The sequence below is a fragment of the Myotis davidii genome, unplaced genomic scaffold (genome assembly GCF_000327345.1).
Source record: "Myotis davidii unplaced genomic scaffold, ASM32734v1 scaffold205, whole genome shotgun sequence".
NCBI lineage: Eukaryota > Metazoa > Chordata > Mammalia > Chiroptera > Vespertilionidae > Myotis > Myotis davidii.
In genome coordinates, this window is record NW_006297573.1 from 1766440 (window position 1) to 1770907 (window position 4468).

Genomic DNA, 4468 nt, shown 5'->3' on the forward strand with positions numbered 1-4468 from the left:
GGCCAGTTAAAGGCCTATGTGATCGTCACAGGGGAGAAGAGACAGCTGCAACCTCCGCTTGGGCTGTGAACGTTGCTCGGTGGATCTTTCTCCGGCTGCATCCTAGACTGAGGGTCTCCAGGAAAGTTCTGTGTTGGTTTCTCCCAGGCCCACCCAGGGTATGACTAGTCTGGAACCCTGTGCCAAATTAAAGATTTCGGGACCATACAAGAGGAATTCACCACCATATCCATGAGAAGACTCATGTTTATATTGTTTCAAAGGAGAGGATTTTCCCACCCAGAGCCCAGGTTTAGACACAAGTGCTTTCTTACCATCTCTCCATGGAGACGGGCACATCATTTTGGGGTCCATTATTTCTTCATTGATTGAAGTGCCCAGCTTTATGTGTGGTATGGGCAGGGGAAAAGGTTCTCAGATCTAATACTCATTTCATTTAAGCCAAAGACCTTCCCTCTTTTTCACACATTTGTTAAAATGTAAGTCTTAGCCCTGGCCAGTGTTGCTCAGTGAGTAGAGTGTTGGCCCACGCACAGAAGGGTCTCAGGTTCAATTCCCAGTGGGTTGCAGGTTCAATCCCCACCCTGGTTGTGGTATGTGCAAGAGGCAACAAATCAATGTATCTCTCTCACTTCGAGTTTCCCTCCCTCCTTCCCTTCCTACCTCCCTCCTTCTCTCTCTCTCCCCTCCCTCCCTTCTTCCCTCTCTCCTCCTCAGTCCCTTCCACTCTCTCCAAAAACATCAATGGAAAAAATATCCTTGGGTGAGGATTATCTAACTAACTAACTAACTGACTAACTAACTAAAGTAAGTAAACCTCTTGGTTACCTATAATTGGAAGAACTTTCTAAGGGACCTGCAGTTTCACCTGCTCGTTTGTTTTTCAGTGTCCTACTTGTCTTTGCCCCATGAGGATTTCTCACACTTTCTTGCAGGTTCTCCTGTGCATTTGAAAAGATCTCTGCTATGGTTCGGTGAGCATTTCTAGGTACTTTTTAGGTAGTTGGGAGGCGTTTCAGTTTGCCTAGCATCTGAAGTCTTTTCTGCTTCCATTCTTTCCCCTTCCATTCCAGTCTTACAAGAGCCATCGTGATCTTTTAAAAAATAAACGTCGTCTTGTTTTCACTTGCATACAACCCTTCAGCGGTTTCTCATAGCTCCCTGCTAAGTATGATATTGTTTTGTCAATGCTTTTTATATCCCACAATCTTTCCCATTCTCTTTTATAATCAGCATCACTTTCCCTTGGGGAAAACTTCTTCCATTTTATATTGTCCTGGGGCTGTCAGTCAAGGTGCCTCCCCTTCTCCTTTCTTCACCCTTCACCCTCATTCTAGCTGCAGCATAGGAACAAGGCCCGGGTTAGGCTAATCATTGTACCATATCCTGGTAGACACAGTGATTGGTTCAATATCTAGGCATGTGACCCAGGTTGGGTCAATCAGAGTATTTCCCTGATTTTTTTTCTAAATGGAGATGGAGGGGTAACTTTCTCTTCCTTTCAGATTGTAGTTGGAAAGCTATAGGTCTGGTAAAAATCGGTGACTGTTTTCTTGCCAGATTGACAGAATCTGTCAGTGCAGGAGAAAATTAGGCCAACTAATAAGAAATGCAGAAACAAGCAGAGATAATTAATTAGTTGAAAAGAAAGTCTTGATTATTTGAGCTCCTGGATCCAGCCATACCTGAAGCTTTAACTTCAGACTTCCCAACTATATGAACCAAACATTTTTCACTTAAATTAGTTTGCATTTGGTCTTTGCCATATGAAACAAAAAAAGACTTGACCAAATACGGGACCAAATCCTTAACATGGCATTGGAAGGCCCTGTGAGATCTGGTTGCTGTCTAACTCTTAACCCTCTCCTCACAACACTCTTTTTCTCTTTTGATGGCTCATCAGTATGTAACTTCACTTCTTCAAATGTGCCAGACTCCTTCCTGTCTCAGGGTCTTCACACATGTTGCTCTCTTAAGTCACTTTGCTTGGCTAATTCCTGCACATCCTCCAGGTGTCTGCACGTATATCATGTGCTTAGGGAAGACTTTCCTGACTGACTAACTGACTAGGCCAGATTCCTCCTCTCCCCTCTGCATTACATACGTCCACAGCACCCTGTGCTTTTCCTTGTAGACACTTATCACAGAAATAATGGGCACATTCTTGTGTGCAATCCCTTGTTGATAGCCCATCTGCACAATAAGCCTCATGAGGTTAGGGACCATTTGTCTGGATCATCATTGTGTGTTCAGTGTGTAGCCCAGTGCTTGGTACAAAATAGGTGCTCGGTAAATACTCATCAAGTGAAAAAAAAAAATGGTTCAGTATTTGACTTGGAAGCCCATGCTTTCCATCTCCGTGGGCTTTGTTACCCAATAAAGAAACGCTGGCAGCCTCCATTCCTTATGTGGCTGCAGAAGGCTCCCTGGGGGGAGTGGAGATCCTGCCTTGCCATTGGGTCAGGTATCCTGAGCTGGATGTCGGCCTGGCCAGCCTGAGTGGACCTTGCTCCCAGGAGATGGCAGTGTTGTGCAGTCTCTGACTCTCCACGGCTCCCACGTAATTTCACTTTCCTGAGGCCCTGGAGCTACCAGGCTGGACCTTGACCCCCTCCTGGCCTGGCAGCCAAAATCCATGGCCCTTTGAAAAGAGCCGTGTGTACAAAGCAACTCAGAAGCAGAGCCTTTGTTCCAGAGGCTGGCAGTCCCTCCAGCCAAGATAAACAAGCCCCGGATTGATTGATGGATCTGGTTTGGTCCCTGTACACGTGGCCCCACGTGTGCAAGAATTCCATCTTTCTCAGGGTGGCTCCCAGGCTGCCTGTCACCTTCATGCTCTGCAGTCTCAGGAGAGAAGACGCAGTCGGTACCTCCTGGGGCTGTGGAAGGTTCTTCCTACTCATAATTTCTCTCAAATCCAGAGGCTGCTACTGAGGGTGCAAAATAGCACAATTCCTAACGCGGATCCACAGGTAAGCAGTTCAGATCCTGGCTCTAGCACTTACTGGGTGACTCTTGGATAAACATCTCACTTTCTTACAATAAAAGGATAGTAATACCTACTTTTCAGGCTTGTGCTGAGTGATAGAGCCAACAGTGTGGAGACCTCCTGGTTTCCTGCCTAGAGCATAGTAGATGCTTAGTAAACATCAGTTCCCTTCCTTCTCCCTCTCCCTCTGCCATCCCCAGCCCCGTGGGGCCATGTGTACAGGGAGAAAACACGAGAAAGCCTGCTCTGTAGGTTTTTACTGGCAAAGTCTAAAAACAACAACCTTCTTCACTTCCCCCAAGCACCTTCCTATCCCCATTGTGACTCTAAAGCCAGATTAAAAAGTGCCCCAGGTCATTGGAACAGACGCCAGTCAGATAATCCGCATCATGGTCCCATCCCGTGCTCTGCTGGGGGGAACCAGGTGCTCCTGGGAACCCGGCAATCTCCCCGGGCCCAGAGGCCTTGGCTCCTTTTCAGTTCATTTCTTTCTTTTGTGGTGGAGCATCTGGGCCGCGGAGCTGGAAGTGTTTTGGCCCTGGTGCGGGGGCCCTTATCTCCGGGCTGTGTGAGCCCCATTCCTGCCATGTCAGAACCCATTAGAGGCCACTCCGCTGAGGCTTTTGAAGGAGTAATCGGTTTGTAGAGGGAAGGGGCCGTGCCAAGCCAGGCCAGATGGAGTAAGTAATGAAGGCCCCAGATTAATCTCACTTGTCTCTTTTTTCCAATATGAAGGCTCAACCCAAGGGCTTGGCAGTCTCAAGACAAATTATACTTGTCAGCTTCAAAGCACAAGCTCCCTTCCAAGTCAGCATGTTTGTGCTTTCTCTTTCTCTCTCCCCGTCTCCTTCTCCCTCTCTCTTGAAATAAAAAAACTGGAGTAAAAAATGGGGTGCATATGAAATGCTGTGACATTTTTGCATCATCGTTAATAATAAGAGCTTCCATCAGACATTTACTAGGCAACATACTGAGTCCTCTACCTGCGTTCAACTCATTCATTGCTCAGCATAACCCTACAACACAGGAATATCCTAGTAGCCCCCTCTTACAGATTAGGAAACTGAGGCTCAGAGAAGATGACTAACTCAAGGTGATACAGTTAGTAAACGGAGCAGCAAGGTTGCAAACCTAGGTTTGTGTTACTCCAACCAGCACACTGTACAACGCGTTCTTTAGTTTTCAGAGCTGCTGATCTCCCTGATTTAAATCTGTGCCTGAAGGGAGAATCCAGCTCCGAAGCCAAGCACGCATTTCCTACTCCTTCCCATTGTTAAAAATGCCCCCTGGAGTCTTGGGCTGACAGCGAGGAAGGGGTAAGGATTGGGTTCCCAGAGAGGCACTTCCCGAGGTGTACTTAATAAAATGCTGGTCTTGGAGATGTATGGGAACAACGACCCCGTGGCTACATAAATTTGGGGAGTACATGCTATAAATAACGGATCCCTCTAGAGTCATAAGGCATGTGAGCAAGCAAGA